The sequence below is a fragment of the Ambystoma mexicanum genome, chromosome 2p (genome assembly GCF_040938575.1).
Source record: "Ambystoma mexicanum isolate Mex_15411 chromosome 2p, UKY_AmexF1_1, whole genome shotgun sequence".
NCBI lineage: Eukaryota > Metazoa > Chordata > Amphibia > Caudata > Ambystomatidae > Ambystoma > Ambystoma mexicanum.
This window is the reverse complement of record NC_090923.1, coordinates 10388399-10409080: the sequence shown is the minus strand read 5'-3', so window position 1 is coordinate 10409080 and position 20682 is coordinate 10388399. Positions and strand designations below refer to the sequence as shown.

The window sequence follows — 20682 nt, the reverse complement described above, 5'->3', positions numbered from 1 at the left end:
ATTGTAAACTATGTACAGCTTTACCGTGACTGTAGATATTCCTGTACATTATATTGTATACCATGTATAACCTTATTGTATGTATATGCTGTGCTAACGTTCCACTTTAAATGTAACCAGCACTGTATTATATTACCTTGTCAAGATATTCGCCCGGTGGCCCTTGGGACTGGCTGCGCTATATAAATAAATAAAATACAAAATACAAATAAAGAAGTAGGGGAGTGGTAAGTAGCATCCTTCTGGATCCTGCATCCCTCCTAGAGTGTCCCAACCGACCCCTAGATAATCCTCATTCCACAACATTCCACAACACTCCACACATTCCACACATTCTCACATTCCATTCCAACACAAACCTAGTATCACAGGATACTACTCATATTCCCCTAAAAAAAACAAAGAACATTTCTTTAGACTGGATAGAAAGACACATTTGCATGCACACGATGCATAAAACATGTTGAAAAAGTTTAAACCGTGACTTTGTAATCATTGTTTACAGTTGAACATACTATAAAATGCAAACTTTAATCCTCATACAACCTCTCCGTTATCCGTCTTTGTTGAACGCAACATGGGGCCACTTTAAAAACTTTACATGGGCCACGAGGGGAGGAAAAGGAGTAGAGAAAGGGGAGAGAGCGCAGGGGGAGAGGGGGCTCTGGTATCCAGGTCAGGAGACAGAAGAAAAGAGCAACATGTGCAGAGAGGCAGACATACATCAGAGCAGTTATTTACCTTTTGTAGTCTGTGCTCCGTACCTTTTGCTGAACACAGCGACACACCACTAAAGTACTCAGGTCTGGAGAAAGCAAACATTATCATATGATTATTAATCTATAATAAGAATTATCTAAATGAAATACTCCAAGCATTTACATGATATCCAGAGAAAATATATCATTGAATATGTGTCTAAGGAAGGAGCTGCTGATGACCCTCCCCCCCAAACAACTCCTACCCCCACCAGCATCACCCACCCTCCATCCCATGCACAGGAGAATGGCTTAATGGAAGGTTAGGCAGCCCCCTCCACGCCCCCACCAGCATCACCCGTCCCTCCATCCCATACACAGGAGAAAGGCTTAATGGAAGGTGAGACAGACCCCCCCCCCACCACCAACATCACACAACCTCCATCCCATACACAGGAGAGAGGCTTAATGGAAGGTTAGGCAGCCCCCTCCCCCTCCTCGCCCCCACCAGCATCACCCACCCTCCATCCCATACAGAGGAGAAAGACTTAATGGAAGGTTAGGCAGCTCGCTCCCCGCCCCACCAGCATCACCCACCCTCTATCCCATACACAGGAGAAAGGCTTAATGGGAGGTTAGGCAGCCCCCCTAACCCGCCCCACCAGCATCACCCGCCCCCATCCCATACACAGGAGAAAGGCTTAATGGAAGGTCAGTGAAGGAAAAGCAGAGACAAGTCACCATTTCCCCTCAGAAGACTCTTCTCACTGCAAGAGAGTGGAGCAGCTGCAGGTCACTCACCTGCAGGAAATTATGCCATTATTACTGCTTCATCCTTTGGGGGGCGTCTTCCATTCCAAAATATGGGATTTGAGATGCAAAGGAGCAGGAGATGGGGAGGGGGTCCCAGGAACGCGACCCCCACCGCTCAGAGCCTCTCAGAGTGACTGAGGATGCCTGGTTGTCAGTCCTCATCAGTGGAGCCAGCTGCAGAGCCTCTCAGAGTGACTGAGGATGCCTGAGCTGTCAGTCCTCATCAGTGGAGGGGCTGCAGAGCCTCCCAGAGTGACTGAGGATGCCTGAGCTGTCAGTCCTCATCAGTGGAGGGGCTGCAGAGCCTCCCAGAGTGACTGAGGATGCCTGAGCTGTCAGTCCTCATCAGTGGAGCCGGCTGCAGAGCCTCCCAGAGTGACTGAGGATGGCTGAGCTGTCAGTCCTCATCAGTGGAGCCGGCTGCAGAGCCTCCCAGAGTGACTGAGGATGCCTGAGCTGTCAGTCCTCATCAGTGGAGGGGCTGCAGAGCCTCCCAGAGTGACTGAGGATGCCTGAGCTGTCAGTCCTCATCAGTGGAGGGGCTGCAGAGCCTCCCAGAGTGACTGAGGATGCCTGAGCTGTCAGTCCTCATCAGTGGAGCCGGCTGCAGAGCCTCCCAGAGTGACTGAGGATGGCTGAGCTGTCAGTCCTCATCAGTGGAGCCTCCCAGAGTGACTGAGGACGGCTGAGCTGTCAGTCCTCATCAGTGGAGCCTCCCAGAGTGACTGAGAATGGCTGAGCTGTCAGTCCTCATCAGTGGAGCCTCTCAGAGTGACTGAGGATGGCTGAGCTGTCAGTCCTCATCAGTGGAGCCTCTCAGAGTGACTGAGAATGGCTGAGCTGTCAGTCCTCATCAGTGGAGCCTCTCAGAGTGACTGAGGATGACTGAGCTGTCAGTCCTCATCAGTGGAGCCTCTCAGAGTGACTGAGGATGGCTGAGCTGTCAGTCCTCATCAGTGGAGCCTCCCAGAGTGACCGAGGATGCCTGAGCTGTCGGTCCTCATCAGTGGAGGGGCTGCAGAGCCCCCCAGAGTGACTGAGAATGCCTGAGCTCCTAGTCCTCAACTGTGGGAGGCTGTAGATATGATAGACACGCTCAGTGCTGAGACACTGATCCTCTGAACATGCGCAAAAAGGGGATACAGAGAGGAGCATGCGCAGAAAGAGTAAGGACAAGGAAAATGTGCATAAACGGGACACTGAAAAGAGCATGCTCACTGCTGAGACACTGATCCCTGGAGCATGCGCACGAAGGAGAACTAGAACAGGTGTTCCTAAGGAAGAGACTTCCCCAATGTAGAGCACAATTATTTATTAGAACTCTGAGAGGTATTCACAGAAATCTCTAAATAAGGGCATGCTCAGAGAAGGGACCCTAATAAAAGACATTAATGCTTTATTAGCATGACTAAAAATGGTGCTCATATTTGGTCACTATTATTTAAATAATTCAGGAGAACTTCTGCTTTGAGTTGTGTCCATAATGTTAACTAATATGACCTGTATGGATTAGGGTCTTTTGTGCTTTATATTGTGACAACATGCTAGATATTCAGAGACTTTTTCTACTGTTTCACAGATGTAATCTGTTGCGAGGGGAGAGACAGTTTGGCGTTGCCCCGTGTGGGATGCGCACGCGGCGGCGTGACGTTGCACGTCACCGCGTGCGGTTTAAATAAACGGGGCGTTCTCGGACGCAACAGAGAGACCGGGGAGCCCGAACTAGATAGACGTGTGTCGAGTGTGGTCTCATGCTTGCCAACAGTCTCTGACCAAAAAGATGTAGGATTTTTCAAGTTTGAAAAATAAAAATTCCCGTAACAATCAAATCACAGGAAAATACAAAACATACAAACAGCACAACATGGAAAGATGTTGAAATGTTAAAAATGTACAATTCTGAATGCTAACACCAAATTGTTGTCAGATGCTGTGTGATGGTGTTACACTCTGCCACTTGCTTTCACTGCTGGTTCACCTAAGTTTTGTACTGGCAAGAGTGCAGGAGAGAGTCACGTAGCTGACAGGTAAGTGGATTGGTCTGAGCCCAATCAAAGTAATCACCTACTAACCTGCTGTACAGACAGACTAATTAATGCGTTGCATGCTTTGTCCTGGGCTGGTCTCAAGCAGTCTGCCTTAGAATCACATAAATTACGTGCCACTGTAAAAACCAGTAGGATCTGTCACTGAAATCTGTAGGTGGTAGGGCTGCTTCAAAAGCAGTAGCCTACTGCCTAAATCTGTAGGGTTGGCAAGTATGTGGTCTGTCTAGTGTGGGGGGGCTCACGGGCACGCATGGGGGCCAGGACACACCCCCAACAGTGGCGACGAGTGCAGACGGATGCCCGGGCCCGGCGGTGAAAGGCATTCCAGAATTTTTGGAGTGTTTCGTTTCACGCCGTGGCTGCGAACCGTACACGCGGCTGGCGGCCATTTTGTTCATGAGGTCGTGGAACTTCACCAGGCTCCGGTTTGGAGGGTGAAAGTGATCCAGGTCTAATTTTGGGATATTCTGATTTGGTGATGCCTGGTTTGTGTATTTTACTCCAGTTTTGGGATTCCTACGTCGAGTGAAAGCTAGGGGAAGGACTAAAATGGCTGGGCCTGATTAGTCCACTCCACTGTCATAGCTTAATTTTTGGGACATCCACACCACTGTGGCCTGCAGCAAGGTGGAGACACGGCTCTTCTTTGTTCTCTTCATCATCAGGACGCTGTGGCTTCTTCTTTGTCTCCTTCATCATCACGAGGATGGCTGCAGTGGATGCTCTTCTTCTCTTCTGGTGGCTCGTGGTTGGAAGCTATCCCAGGTGAGCTTGGGGACTAGTCATCACCGCCTCTCCCCCAGTTTGGACTGCCATTGTGCCTGGAGAGGGGGAGGAGATCTGTTGGTGTGGTGCTGGTGGGTAATTGAGTTGTGGCCCTCAGGACACAAGGTGGGGGTGCCTGTGCGCTCAAGCCCATGAGTGACATTGATGATCTCGAGGGTGGGGCCGCCGCAGTTGCTGAAGATCCTCAGGACGGTAACCAGGTGGCACAGCCTCAGCAGGCCCTACAGCCTCCAGTGCTTCTAGTACAGCAACCAGCGGCACAGCCTCAGCAGACCCCACAGCAGCCCCCGCAAGGAGGTGGTCTGGCACCTGCACCCCAGGCTTTACCCGTGGCACAGCTAGGTACTCCACAAGGACTTCCCATCATGGCTCAGGCTAGAGCCCAGGCTGCCCAAGCTGCCCTGCAGCCCATCCCTGAATTTGATGCATCGGGTCCACCTTCCAGCATGGGGCCTCGGTGGAGGAGGTGGGTTGCCCGCCTGGACATGTATTTCAGAGCTGCTCAGGTGATGGACAATGACAGCAGGGTGGCCACCATGTTGTATTCGGCGGGACCTGCGGTCCAGGAGATCTTTGAGTCGCTCACCCCGGTGGACCAGTCTTACGATGCGGCCAAGGCAGTTCTGCTTGCTCATTTTCTGCCCCTTGCCAATGTGGACTACGAAAGATTTGTCATGCTGTCGGCCAAGCAAAAGGACAATGAGACTCTGGATACCTTTTATGGTCGCCTGCGCCGCCTCTCCCAGGGATGTGCATGGGGGATGCGGAGGACATGATGCGCACGATGCTGATTCAGGCATGCTCCTCTGGCAAACTCAGGTCCTGAGAGAGCCGGGCCTCACTCTACCCCGCATATTGGAACTAGGCCGGTGCCATGAGGTGGCCGAGGCTCGGGCCAACAAGATGGAAGCGGGGTCACGCTCGATGAAGTCGGAGGAGATGTGTGCTGTCTGGCGGGGTGGCAGAGCAATGAGAAGACCTGGTGGAGGACCCCAGGACAGGGCAGGAAGATCAGGGGAGTCGTGCCAGAAGTGTGGCTATGACCTCCCCCACCTGACAGAGTGCCCGGCAGCGGGGAGAATTTGTGGCCGGTGCGGCCTGCCTGACCACTTCTCAAGAGTGTGCAAAGCGGCTCTGCCAGTGATGGTACCGAGAGGTCCGGCCTGGACGTGGACTCCACGCCAGAACCGACCACCAAATGTGGCCCAGGTAGACCAAGGTGAGGAGGAGGCCCAGGTGGATGAGGCAGAGGAAGAGGAGGAAGAGAACGTTTTCTTTGTTTCGAGCGTGGGGGTCCTGAAGGGGAAGAGCAGGAGGCAGCCAAGGTGTGTGGTGGAGGTGAACCACTCGCCGGTTCCGGTGCTGGTGGACACGGGGGCCTCAGTCAATGTCATGGCGAGGGGACACTACGATGCTATGGACCCGCCACCAGACTTGGCCATGCCGAGAGCCCGCATATTTGCTTTTGGAGAACTGGAGCCTATACCGCTGGACGGTGCATTTGTGGCGAAGGTGGAGCATGAGGGCTCGACGATCAAGGCTCGGTTCTATGTCACCCCTGTGAGTAACAACATGCTCCTGAGTTGTGCCACTGCGGAGGCCCTTGGAATTGTCACCTTCGCGTACTCGGTGTACTTGGAGGACATCAATGACCTGCTCGATAAGTACGCTGCCCTCTTCAACGGCATTGGAATGATGACTGGTGACCCGGTCAGGCTGCATATCGATGAGTCTGTACAACCCATTGCCCTAAAACACTGGAGGGTGCTGTTTCATCTGAGGGAGCAGGTCGACAAGGAGCTAGACAACCTGGTGAGTCTGGATATTATTGAGAAAGTCGAGGGCCTGACGCCGTGGGTATCCCCTATTGTTGTGGCGAGGAAACTGAAACAACCTGACTCTGTTCATATCTGTGTGGACATGAGGCTTCCCAACAAGGCCATCAAGAGGGAGCGGAATCTCACCCCTACTATCGATTACATTATCGCCGAGGTACAGGGGGCCCGATTTTTCTCCAAGCTAGACCTACGAGCAGGATACCATCAGGTTGTCCTCCACCCTGAGTCCCGGTACATAACAACGTTCACCACCCACCGGGGGCTGTACAGGTATAAGAGGCTGAGTTTTGGGGTGTCATCGGCTGCTGAAGTATTTCAGAACATCATACGGGGCGCCCTCGCCGATCTGGAGGGTGTCCTCAATATTAGCGATGACATTCTGGTATTTGCCAAGACAGAGGTGGACCATCTGAGGAGGCTGGCAAAGACCTTTGAGAGGCTGCAGTCGCTGGGCCTCACTCTTCACAGGGATAAATGTGAGTTTCTGCACCCCTGCATTGAGTTCTTCGGGTTTTTGTTCAAGGAGGGGGGGGTGTCACCAGATCCAAGGAAGGTCCAGGACATTAAGAAGGCGCCGCTCCCGGAGTCGGTGTTGGACGTGAGAAGCTTCCTTGGCATGGTGACCTACTGCGGGCGCTTCATTCAAAATCTCGCCTTGAGGTCCGAGCCGCTCAGGGCGTTGACAAAGAAGGAGACAGTCTGGCATTGGGGTCCACTGGAGCAGTCGGCTTTTGAGGACATCAAGAGCTCCCTAAAAGCGGAGGACACCATGGTGTTTTTCGACCCGGCGCTGGCGTCGGAGATCATTGTGGACGCGAGTCCATTTGGCCTGGGGGCGGTTCTGACTCAGGTGGACCGGGAGGGGAGCGTTCGCCCAGTGGCGTATGCCAGCAAGGCGCTCTCGGACACGGAGCAAAGATACTCCCAAATTGAGCGGGAGGCCCTGGCTGTCCTCTGGGGTTGCAAACATTTTCGACTCTATGTCCTGGGGCGTCCGGTGACCGTGGTGACTGACCACAAGCCCCTGCTCCCGATTCTGGCTGGTTTATCCTCGAAGCCCCCAGCCAGGATTGAGAGATGGATGCTCGCCCTGCTCGAGTATGGAGTCACCCTGGTGTATCGGCCGGGGGCCAAAAATGCAGCGGACTACCTCTCCCGGCATCCCGGAGTGCGCGGGGGAAAGGAGTATGACACCTGTGCAGAGGAGGCCGATGACCATGTTCGGATGGTGGTGGAAGGTGCCACGCCAAATGCGATGCCCCTGTCGGAGCTGGAGGCTGCAACGTCAGCGGACGAGTGCTTCCAGATCTTAAAGCACTCCATGTTGCACGGCTCCTGGAAGTCCATCTTGGAGGCTCTGGCAGGGTGGACCCAGGAGGCCAAGACTGGACTCGAGCAATTGTGGAAGGTTAAGGACGAGCTGTCCTTCTCGGCGTCGGGTCTGCTGCTCCGGGGTGTTCGCATCGTGGTCCCCCAGTCTAAGGTACAGGAGGTGATCACTCTGGCCCACCATGGACATCAGGGCGCCGCCAAGACCAAGGCGAGGCTGCGGCTGAAGGTCTGGTTCCCAGAATTGGAGAGAAGGGTGGATGACCTGTGTGTGGTGCCAGGCGGCTTCCCCTGTGCAACGAGAGCTGACCATCGAGGCGATGCCCCGGGGGACCCGGCCCTGGGAGTTCGTCCATGCAGACTTTGGGTCAAGGTCCGTGGGAACCAACTTCATCATAATTGTTGATGAGTACTCACGGTACCCAGAGGTGGAGTTCGTGGAGTCGGTGGCCTTCGAGCATGTGGTCATAGCGGTGGAAAAGGTATTTGCGGCCCATGGATTCCCCTTGACTCTGTGCTCGGACAATGGGTCGCCATTCCAAAGTGAGCGGTTCTTGGAGTTCATGGAGAGCTGCGGAGTCAAGCACAGGAAGATATCCCCGTTGTGGCCTCGAGCTAATGGAGACGCCGAAAGGCTGATGCGGACACTTAATAAGACCTTCAGGATTGCTCAGGGACAAGGGCAGCCCCTCCAACGCGCCCTTTATCAATTCCTGCGGGTGTACCGAACCACTCCACATGCCTCCACCGGGGTCGCCCCTGCGGAGGCTGTGTTCAGGCGATGCCCCAGGGGTCTACTGCCCGAGGTCCGGGAGAAGGAGCCTGGGGTGATTGACAACCAGCAGGTTGAGGCCGATAGGCGGGCCAGGATTGAACAGGTGAACCAGCGAAGGGGTCTTCGCCCCCAGCGGCTGGAACCAGGGGACGAGGTGATCATTCGCAACAGACACCCCCATGGAACGCTCTTGCTCCCCTGCGCACCGGAGCCATCCCCAGACTGAACCACCCCTGGACCCTGACGTGGCGGAGGTGCCTGAGGATGTTGGAGTCCCCGTTTGCACCCAGAACTCTCCAGTCCGGGGAGCTGTGGCTGATGGACTTCCCGTGCCGGAGGTAAGCGGGAGGTACCCCCAGAGGTCCGGGTGAGAGAAACCCGCTTATCTCAGAGAATACGTGGTGGGACATTTAGAGAATCAACCGGATTGAGGGGACCCGGTTGGCTGACATTAAAGGGGTATGGGCTCAGAATACTGGTGTTATTTGTGTGTGTGGTTTGCAGTGTTTAAGAAAAAGCAATTGTGTTTCCTCCCGAAAAAGGAGGAGTGTGGAGTTGCCCCGTGTGGGACGCGCACGCGGCGGCGTGACGTTGCACGTCACTGCATGTGGTTTAAATAAACGGGGTGTTCCCGGACACAACAGAGCGACCGGGGAGCCCGAACTAGATAGACGTGTGTCGAGTGTGGTCTGTCTAGTGTGGGGGGGCTCACGGGCACGCATGGGGGCCAGGACACACCCCCAACAGACAGCAGGACTGAAAGGGTTAAAGGGAACCAGGCATGGCATGAGGAAGAGGAGGGGCATCAGGGAGGAAGAGGTAGCAGTTTAGAATAAAGTATGCCTTAAACCAAGATGTGTCCTGTCGTCCTGGCGTGAAGGGACATTGGGACATTGTATATAACAACTGGCGATGAAAGTAAACAGAGACCGATTAGCCTCATTCCTTGCCGACGTGGAGGGACGCCATCCTACACGGTCCTTGACCGCCATCCGGCATACTTTGGGCAGCTGCCCGTCCTTGCTGCGCAAGTGCGCCAGCATCCTTCCTGTGATGGTTATAATAGCCCTGGGACTCCTGTGAGAAGGCCTTGCCCCCAGTACCTGAAATGAGGGACACAGACGCAGAACTTCTCGTCTCAGCCTTCCGGCACGCACTGCCTGTGTTGCTGGACCACCCCCTTTATTGAACATTACCATCGCGCCACGTGACAGTATCACATTCCCCCTTTTTCATAACAATAGCAAACATAACTTTTCAGACATGGGGCCTCATTTCGACTTTGGAGGTAGCCATGGCGATATTGGCACCATGGCTGCCTCCAAAATCAGGTCCGGGTCTGGGTTCCCTGAATGGGGAATTACCGGGCCATTCCGAGTTCGGAGGGCCCAGTAATTCCCCCTTCAGGGAACCCAGGCCCAGACCTTCCCCATTCCCATTTCAGCCCCCATAGGGAGCTAAAAACAGGCCGATTACGACCGGCCTGTTGTTAGCTCCCTGGTCCCCTCGCGGGACCCGCTCTGGACGTCTGGTAAAACCATATGACGTCTGGTAAAACCATACGTCCAGAGCGGGTCCCGCGAGGGGACCTCGTAATCGTCCAAAGTGGGTTTAACGGCGTCGGCACCATTACCGGCGCCGTTAAACCCATTCCGCACATCTTATAATGAGTCCCATAGTCAATGTCAACAGGACAGACTTGAACATGGTAACATACCAAACTGTGATGGTTCCAACATGGGCAAAAGTAGGTGACTTGGTCCTTTCAGGCCTGGTCGCCCATTATGTATTCTCAGAATCACACTGGGTATTTCCTGTCCTCTTCGCGGGGGTATCTTTCTCCTGCCGGCGCCTCCTTGGCCTCTCCTTCAGCCCCACCTGGTGTGGGCTCTGCATCTTCACCACTCTCTTCTGGTGTTCGCTCTGCGCTTGTGGTTCGGACCTGGGAACCTTCTCCCGCTCGTTCTCTCAGCCCCTCTATTCCTCCCATCTTTCGGAAGAAACTGGAGTTCTGAGTCACTGGGCCTCATTCCGAGTAGAGCGCAAAGGGATACCAGGCACCGTTAAGGACATTGGCGCCGGTAATCCCTTTGCACCCTACTACGAGTTCCCTTAGCGGGTCCCTTCCTTTTACTAGGCGTTAAGGACGGGACCCGCTAAGGGAAATCAGAGCTAATAACGGTACCTCAAATTGCAGTACCGTTATTAGCTACTTCCCCCTTCCCTCTGAGCCCTATGGGGGCTCATATGGGAATGGGGAATGGTTTGGACACGGTACCGGTATGGGAGGTAGTCATGGGGCAAATAGCGCCATGACTACCTCCATTCTTGGAATGAGGCCCACTGCCCCACTCTGATTGGCAGCACTCACCATAAAGCCTTTGGGGGTCATTCCGAGTTGGGCGGTAGGGGCTTAACGGCACCGTTAAGGATGGCGGTGCCATAAAGCCCTTACCGCCCTATTCCGAGGTCCCTTAGCGTGTCCCAGCAGGAACGGCTGGTCTGACCAGCCATTCTTAGTGGGACCCGTTAAGAGACCTTGGAGCTAATAACGGGCCCACAATTTGCGGGCCCGTTATTAGCGCTTTCCCCATTCCCATTGAGCCCTATGGGGGCTCAAATGGGAATGGGGAATTGTATACTGAATGGGGACTTACCGGGTCTTCCAAGGTCGGAATGACCCGGTAAGTCCCCATTCAGTGACACCGGACACGGGTTTGGAGGCAGCCATGGCGCTAAAAGCGCCATGGCTACCTCCAAACTCGTAATGACCCCCTTTGACTTTGACCACTCCCATGGGAGAGGGCTCGTAGGTGAGGGACAACTTCCCTTCGGGATGACGATTTTACACCAATAAAGTGTCACCCCCCCCCTATGTCTGGTGCTTTAAAGTGCTGTTGAACATTTTCCCCCTCGTTATGAGTTCTTCGATCTTCAGACGTCTTATCATCATCAATGATACCTGGAGATCAACCCTCCACCGCCGGGAGGAGACCTTGTGGGCACCTCCAGAAGAGTGCCTCTGCTGGGAGCACGCCCGTAGATTGGGTAGGTGTGGCTCTGTATTCTCTTAGGAATTGATAAAGTGTTTGCCTCTGCTCGTTTCCCTGGCTTTGAGACATGCAGAATACTTTATTCAGTGTTCGCATAAAGCGTTCAACTTCTCCATTGGTCCTAGGCCATCCTGGTGTGACTCGTGTGTGTGCGATTCCACAGTCCGCCATGAATTCCATGAAGTTTCCCCCATGAAATGGCGGTCCATTGTCCGAGCAGATAACCCTGGGGAAGCCATGAGTAGCAAATATTTTGTCCATGACTTGTATGACCTGATCACATGAGGTGGATTCCACCAGCTCGACCTCTCGGTATCTGGACCATTGGTCTATCATTATGAGGAAATGCATCCCTCTTCCTGTGGACCGGAAGTCGAGGTGGACAACGTCCCATGGTTGGTCACTCCGGGGCATGGACTCAATCCTTTGTTCTCTGTTGGCTGGGGCGATCCCTTGACACCAAACACAGTTGGCAACGTGTCCATACATTTTCACTTCCAGACCTGGGAAACAGACCTTTGGTGGTAGTCGCGCTTTCGTCTTTGCTGTTCCCTGGTGTCTTCAATGTGCCAACTCCAGTACTCTTTCCACCAGTGCGTGTGGAATCACTATCTGGTGTCCTCTTAGTAACAATCCGTCGGCCTTTGCCGACAGTTTGTGCCTGACTCAACACAGCTGCTCTAGATCTTGCTGCGTCTCTCAGCTCCTGTGAGCGGTATTAGATAGAACAGTTCTCCACTCACTACTGATCATGGCTGCCCGGATTACTTGAAAGCATTCATCCTCTATTGAGACGTCTGCCACTTCCTGAATGGTGAGAGTCACGGGTTTTGCTGCTCCTACCACCAGACGAACATGCTCTTCGACTTCTTCAGGTGCCGTTTCCTCTTGTTCTCCTCCACTTTTCGGGTGTCGCAATAAGTAATCAGTAGGATTGTGGGCTCTGGGTCTGTAGGTCAGCACCACCCCATCTTCAATTAGGGCCAGCATCCAACATTCGATCCTGGGGGCGGCTGAGACGATGACCCCACCATGATAGGGAATAGCGGTTTATGATCAGTCACTACAGTGACGGGTTTCCCCAGTATGTATATTCGAAAGTGCCAGCATCCCCATAGGACAGCCAAGGGTTCTCTCTCTATCTGGGAGTATCAGTGTTCCATGCTGGTGAGTGCCTTGCTGGCATAAGCAATCAGCCTCATCTGTCCTTGGGCATCCGGCTGTGACAGAACTGCTCCCAGTCCGACCAGACTGGTGTCTACAGTGATTTCAGACTCCTTCCTCGGGGCGAAGAATGCCATTGATTCTTTCCCAGTGAGTGCCTTTTTGATGGTCTTTCATGGTCTGGAAGGCTTTGTGTTCCTTGCCGGACCATTCTCAGGCCTTGTCATTCCTTGTCAGCATCCTGAGGGACTTGGAGAGGGTCGCCAGGTTGGGTATGAACCTTCCACAGTATGTCACCATAGCTAGGAAGCTCCTGACCTCCAACACGTTTCCTGGTGGTTTCGCCTCCTGAATGTCTTTGATCTTCTTCGGGTCTGGGGAGATTCCTTTCTGGTGGAAGATGAAACCAATGAATTCAATGCTGTACTTCAGGAACTCGCACTTTTCACGGTGAAGGGTGAGTCCAAGGTTCTGAATCCTTTCTAGAGCTTTCTCGAGGCGAGCCATGTGTTCCGCTTCTGATGTGGCGTACGCCGGGATGTCGTCACTTAGGTTTATGACCCCTTTAGGACCAGCTAAAGCTCCCTGAATGATGTTTTTAAAAACTTCAGCTGCAGAGAAGACACCGAAACTTAAGCGTTTGTACTGGTACAATCCTTGGTGGGTTGTGAAGGTAGTAATGTAGTGTGAGTCCCAGTTTAGCTCCAGCTGATAATACCCGGACCGCAGGTCTAGTTTTTAAAATGCTCTTGCTGTTTGTAGTTCACCCACCACGTCATCCAGAGTCGGTGTGATGTGTCTCTCGCGCTTGATGGCTAGATTGGGAAGCCTCATGTTGACACAGATGTGGCCACATCCTGGCTGCTTTGGCATGATTGCCACAATGATGGGGGACACCCATGTGGTGGGGCCCTCCACCCTTTCTATGATGTCTATGTCCACCAGGTCTTGCAATTTACTCTCCATCTGTTGTCGGAGGTGAAACGGTATTCGATGATGTTTTAGTGCCGTTGGTCGTATGGTCTCATCTATGTGTAGCTTAATGGGCTTGCCCTTTAGTTTGCCGACACCTTGAAACACTATTGTGAACCTCTCGAGAACCTCATTTATATCCTCAGCATATACAGTGAGGGTGAAGTGTACAATGCCGAGGGCCTCTGTGGCGCTGCTCAATAGTGCGTGCTTATGTCTGTGACAATGCATTTCGCTCTAATTTCTTTTCCTTCATGGGCAACTTTGGTCACAAACGCGCCCCTGAGAGGTAACGGTTTGTGAAAACAAGGAAATAATATGAGGCAGGGTAACCAAAAAGGAAACACACCAAACACAGGTTACAAAGGGACATACAAAGCACTTTATTTTATACTGAATCCAGTTACAAAAGAACAGAACAAAATTCAGATAGCTATCGACCCTCAGTACAACACAGCAAACTCCGGCGTGGTTCGGTGTGCTCAGTGAGTGCAAATATTCATTGAAACAGTCAGGCTTTTATACATTTCTCCAGCCTGTTGTTGAGCCTTTCTTCAGGTTAACCATTCCATAAATAAGTTACTACTCTAGGGTCCCTTGCCAGGTCAAATCTAGTTCATCTTAGGTTTATACATTAACAAGAAGAAATGGTAATAATGTATGCTCTAGGCCTAACATTACAATGCAGGACTTAATTTATACAATATAGTTAAGCAGGTGTTCTCATTCAATTATAGATCAGTTTCGGTGATACAGGTAATCCATTACACACAGGTCAGCAGAAGAACAAGGTCTCAGCTCATGACCCTAACAAGTGGCCTGCAGGCAAGTTATACATTAGCTGTACAGAGGTCATGACAATCGAGTTCTGTTCTGAATAACATAGGCCACCATTTTAGCTCACATGGTGACTTTATAGAGCAAGAAAACCTAAAATGGCGGCTTGACCCAAAATGGCCGTTTACATAGATTCTAAGGTCAGGACCTTGCATTGCGAGTTTATTCGCATGTACTTTATAAGCAGCTTGTTAGCAGCTTGGCGTAGGCCAATATACATATATTCATAGCAATAGGAGGCACGATATAATTTCTAGTTTGACAAACCCTCCTTTTGGCCTATGCCAAGTGCTAAACTACTTCTGATCTCCCTGCAAATAACTCCATGTGTCATCGTCCATACACCCTGAATAGCTGTCAGAAATATCTATCGCCATTAGATCTTTTACTAAGATCTCTTTCAGTACATACTCCTTAGAGGTTTTATCCGGGGCATACACTTTATGTCCTATTGTACCTATCGCCTGAGCGCAACATCCCCCTAGCATTGAACATATACTTGGTAGACATTGGATACAACAACAAAGAAATAGCAGAATTCCCAAAATAATCAGCAAGACTGAAAGCACTTTCCAACCCCAGGACCGCAAGAAGTCCCAGAACCAAGCGCTAAGATCCCAGTTTCCCTCGGGAACATGCACTTCTGAACTAAGAATGTGCAGATTCTGTATTGCCTTCAAAATAGTTGGGGAGGAATCCGGTACGAAAACACAGCAAGCGGACCCCACTAGCTTACATACTCCACCACGTTCAGCCAGAATGACATCTAATGCCATCCGGTTCTGAAGCGCTACCAATCTGATCGCTTTCTGCTCTAAAGTCATATTATAGAGTATATCTGTGGTCCGGTTGATGGTTCTCTCCAGTACTCTCGCTAGTTTCCTGATATCCTCGGAATTCGCTATCTGCCCAAAGAATGTAAGGAATGATTTCGCTACATCTCCTAAAACCTGTGCTGGAGTGTCGCCATTCTCGTCCCGCCGTGGACGAGCCTTCGAAACCTCTACAGTACTTGCTATAAACACCCCAGGTAACAGGATTCCTAGATAACAAGTTCCCTGCCAATCCCTGGGCAACCATGGAAATGCTACATTACCGCAAACAAAATAGATAGGTTCGCCTACATACAAAGGTCTGTCTTCCCCAGTCAAATTTGCAACGTTGGCACAACCTTTAAAATCTCCCATTGACCGGGTGCCATTCCTCTGGATGCAGAAAGAAACTGAATCAGGGTTATGGTCAACAGTATAAGAAGGAGGCACGGCATCCTTATTGCCTATCAGAGCCATTTTAAAGGAAATCAAATATTGGAAAGGACGAGACAGTCTATCTGAAGGCCTAATAGAAACAATATTGAGCTTACTCCTATTTGCGAAAAGCGAGCATTCCAGGGGAGTCAGAACACGTTTCTCAAAACTATTCAAATTAGTTCCATCAAAGTTCCCCGAGATGCTATAATTCCATCAGCCAAAGAACAGTGCTCTAAGTGAAGCATAACAAGCAGTTGTCAAAGGTAAAGGGTGAATATACCAACCTAGCACCTTATCCCCATGTTGCGGTAAATGTGAGCAGACCCAACAATTAGTCTTATTAAAAATGTCATGTGTTGCATTCATTATAAGCAACAAGGTATTATTGTGATACTTCTGTCTATGCTGTGAGTCCCTAGGTGACAGAGTATGCAAATGTACAAAAGCTGTAGGAACAGTGGGTACAATTTCAGTCGGCAGCAAAGACTCTAAAGGATGAGTTTCTTCGAAATACGAAAAAAGGCCTAAGACAGTGGGCCTCATTAAGACCCAGGCGGTAAGTTACCGCCTGGGTCGTACCTTTACCACCATGGCGTAAACTACGTTTACGCCATGGTGGTTGGCGGACTTACCGCCCCATTCCGAGGTTGGCGGGGCGGTAAGTCCCCAATCCCCATTTACCCTTCCCCATTCCCATTTCTGCCCCATAGGGCATAATGGGAGTGGGGAAGGCGTTAATTACGCCACCTTAAATTACGGTGGCGTAATTAAAAACAAGGTCCCTTAGCGCCATGGATTTTAACACCTGCTTAAAGCAGGTGTTAAATCCTCCATGGCTCTAAGGGACCTCGGAATCAGGCGGTAAGGGTCGGCGCTGTTTACGCCGCCGTAAACCCCTTACCGCCTGGGTCCTAATTTCAAGTACTTATTGGTATCCCTTGGTTAGAAACACATAATCCGAGAATAGACTGGCGAGCAAAGAAGATAACTTTTCCTGATTGTGAACCAACCTGTTACCCAAGGAATCCAGCTATGGGTCTAGCCTCTGTAACTTCCACACCTGTACAGCTACCATCTGAATACCAAGAATTCCAAGACGTTTTTCAGAAAGAGCAGGCTAACACCTTACCTCCCCATCGATCTTACGATTGCCAAATCGACTTGGTACCCAATGCACAACTACCTTGTAGTAGGATTTATGCTCTTACTGAACCTGAGAACCTGCATTTGCACCAGTATTTGGATCAATACCTGGCCAATGGCTTCATTCGCCCATCAAAGTCACCAGTCTCTTCCGCTTTGTTCTTCGTACCTAAAAAGGAAGGAGACCTTAGGGCCTGTATTCACTACCTCGCCCTAAATCAGATAACGATTAAGAATCGTTACCCTTTGCTCCTGATACCTGAGCTTATCGACCAAGTAAAAGATGCTCGTGTGTACACCAAGCTAGATCTCCGAGGAGCTTACCACCTGGTACGTATAAAAGAGGGCGACGAGTGGAAGACTGCATTCCACACCAAATTTGGGCTCTTCGAATATCAAGTAATGCCCTTCGGTTTGTGCAACGCACCTGCCGCCTTTCAGTACTTCATGAATGATGTTCTTCGGGAACTTATCGATGTTTGTGTCATCGTTTATATTGACGACATCCTGGTGTATTCCTCCTCAGAATCTGATCACAGAAACCATGTTAGGGCAGTTCTTGAGAAATTGAGCCAGCACAAATTATTTGCCAAGCTCGAAAAATGCGTTTTTCATACCACAGAAGTGGAGTTTCTCGGATTCATCCTGACACCTCAAAGAATCCGAATGGACTCGCGTAAAGTGGACGCCATTCTCAAATGGCCATCTCCTAGCTCTGTGAAGGGAGTGCAAAGCATGCTTGGCTTTGCCAATTTCTATCGAAGGTTCATCCCGGAATTTTCTCGAACTGTTCAACCCATCACAGCTCTCCTAAAGAAAAATAAATGCTTTGAATGGACTCTTGAGGCTGAACAAGCCTTTCAGGACCTGAAAACCAAATTCACCTCTGCACCTGTATTGAATCACCCGCGCCCAGATCTCCCTTACATCGTGGAAACCGATGCATCCAGTTCGGCCATGGGAGCTGTCCTGTCGCAAAGAGACCCAGAAACTAACCAACTACACCCTGTAGCCTTTTGGTCCAGAAAATTCTCTCCACCTGAACTAAATTACGCAATTACCGACAAAGAACTACTGGCTATTAAATCAGCTTTCAAGGCTTGGCGTCACTATCTTCTCGGTGCAAGACACACCATCACCGTAATTATGGACCACAGAAATTTGCAGTATTTAAAGACGGCCAAAGCTCAATCTTCGCGACAACTCCGATGGGCTTTATTCTTTGCGGAATTTGATTTTGTAATTACCTATCGCCCTGGCTGCAAGAATGGTAAGGCAGATGCCTTATCCCGGATAGGCATGGAAGAACCCAATTCGAGTTTAGAACCTGTGCCAATCATACCGGAACAAAGAATTCTGGGCTTGACTTCATTGCAAACCATTGAGGACATCCAAGCTCAAGTAAAACAGCTTTTTGACTCTTCTGCCTTACTGGAATGGAGTCAAAAGGGTCCTCACTACACCGTTAAGGATGATTTACCCTACTTCCAAGAGCGGTTATTTCTGCCAAGTAAAGAATTGCAGGAACTTGTCATTACCCGTCATCATGAATCATTAATGGAAGGACACCCTGGTATCGCGAAAACAGAAGAAAAGATCAAACGCCACTTCTGGTGGCCTTCTTGGAGAAAAGACATAAAGTCATTTGTGTTGTCTTGCGGAATCTGTGCCCAAAATAAGAGTCAAAAGAAAAGGCCAGCCGGCCTACTTCAACCTTTGGACATTCCACCAGCACCTTGGCACACCTTGTCAATGGACTTTATAACTGACCTGCCTCCTTGTGGTGGTTACAACACGATTCTCGTAATAGTGGATCTATTCTCCAAAATGGCCCATTTTATCCCTTTAAAAGGATTGCCGTCAGCTTCCACCTTGGCCAAGAATTTATGGAAAATATAGTGCGGTTACATGGTTTCCCTTCCATATTAGTCTCAGACCGTGGAAGTCAATTTATCTCCCACTTTTGGAAGAAATGTTGCCAACTAGCACAAATAGACGTGCGGTTATCCACCAGCCACCACCCCCAGACCGACGGACAAACCGAGAGAACCAATCAGACTCTCGAGCAATATCTGCGGTGCATGTTACACCAATCCGAGTTAAATTGGAAAGACATCCATTGGATTGCAGAATATGCATACAACAATTCAGTGCATTCTGGAACTGGACAGACTCCTTTTTATACCCTGTATGGTCACCATCCTCGGACCTCTGACCTAGATCCACCTCTGACCCTGGAGATGCCTGCAGTAAATCACCTACATTCCACAATAACCCAAGCCTTCAAAGAAGCTACAACCCACTTACAGCAAGCCAAGAAAAAGTATAAAGAAAACGCTGATTTGCACCGAAGTAAAACTCCTCCTTACCAAGTAGGAGATCAGGTATGGCTAGCAACTAAACATCTACCCCTCAAGGGTCAGCGAACTTTTAATCCCAGATTCATTGGGCCTTACCCCATCAAAGCTATTATGAACCCAGTGGCCTTTAAACTCGATTTACCATCCAACATGCGGATTCATCCCGTTTTTTACGCATCTCTTCTAAAACCAGTACAACCTGGAACCAGACTGTCTGAGCCCCCAGGCCCTGTCCAAATTGATGGAGAATTAGAATTCGAAGTGAAAGACATTTTAGATTCCAAGATAGTTAAGTCGAAACTCTTCTATCTTGTTGATTGGAAAGGATATGGACCTCAGGAAAGATCTTGGGAACCCAGTAACTATGTTCACGCACCACGATTAATTCAACGATTCCATCGAAGATTCCCGCACAAACCAAAACCCCCGGAGGAAAAGACCTTGGGAGGGGCCTTGAGGGGGGGTACTGTCATGATGCCTACCTCCAAAGAGCCAGGCCGGGCCCAGCAACCCCAGAGGCAGACATCATTTTCCCCAGGGAAGTCTCAGCGGGCCCAAGTCGGGGCCCTTTGGACTCAGTCCTGGCGCCTTAGGCACCAGGCTCATAGTGGGCGCCAGGCTCATAGAAGAGGATATGTGTTTAAGTGCTTGGGTGCACACTTACCTGATGCAGACCTTGCTGCTTCATCCAGGCCCTCTTGAGGCCTGAATGGGACTACTTTACCTGTAGGACTACTTCACCACCCGGGTGTGGTCGGGGAAGGATACATACCTGATTGGTGGAAGGATACATACCAGGAACTTCTTCCAAGGCTATTTAAACCCCACCTGAACAGCCACACGTGCTTCTCGTTGTTCTGCACCTAGCAGCTGGACGCTCACCGTGTCAGCTCCTGCATCCTGACTTCAGCCACGCCTGCCAGCACCCTGGAACACCTGCAAGGGGAGAATGCCTCGATGCCTCATGGGCTGCAAGTGCGCTTAACAAATGCAAATAAATAAAAATAAATAAATAAAAATAAAGGAAGAGAATAGGAGAAGAAAAGCCCTTACCTGCTAAATCTGCATCCCCGAGTCATTTCTCCAACGGCCCTGAAAAGGAAGACATCATTTTAAAGGCATTTTGTTTCGATCGCAGCAGCGCTGCATTTTACTCACCTTTGCAAGGCGCTTCCATCTTCAGCAGCGATCTTCGGGATTCAGCTACGCCCCGGCGCCTAGAGGAAAAAAGACAAGAACAAAGATGAGAGGGAGAAAAGGAATAAGGAAAGCTCAGTTTCCTTTTAAGTCTTACCTGTTGGATTATTCCCACTGCATTTCGGGTCCTGCCGCTTCCTGGCATCTCCGGACCTGGCCCCTATGGGGAAAAAGACATAAGCATTAGCGCTTGCTGCAATTAGACAACGAACATTATTATTAAGCTTGAACTTTTGAACAGAACTTTTACAGCGCCTTACCTGAACAGTCAAGCTTACCTGAACTCCCATCAATCCTCAATCCAGTGAAGTAACTGGGTTTCAACACGCCCCTGCATCAGAAGCAGGATGGAGAGCTCATCCTTCCAAACCCTAAGGTGAGGCTTCACGGGGAATCGTGGAGGAGGTATCGTGGAGGGT

At 50.6% G+C, this 20682-nt stretch overlaps 1 protein-coding gene and 1 long non-coding RNA gene across 2 annotated transcripts in view; both read right to left on the bottom strand.

Annotated features, from left to right (window-relative positions):
• The window catches only part of LOC138566141 (uncharacterized), a 49783-nt gene extending 48081 nt beyond the window's left edge, over positions 1–1702 (bottom strand). The window contains exons 1-2 of the long non-coding RNA XR_011301849.1: positions 1500–1702; positions 742–805 (exon numbers count right to left, since the gene is read on the bottom strand). This is a non-coding gene — a long non-coding RNA (uncharacterized lncRNA). The remainder of the gene's footprint in view (positions 1–741; positions 806–1499) is intronic.
• LOC138566135 (zinc finger protein 268-like) overlaps positions 1–20682 on the bottom strand; it is a 170215-nt gene that overhangs the window by 69950 nt on the left and 79583 nt on the right. The gene's annotated exons all lie outside the window — the stretch shown is intronic.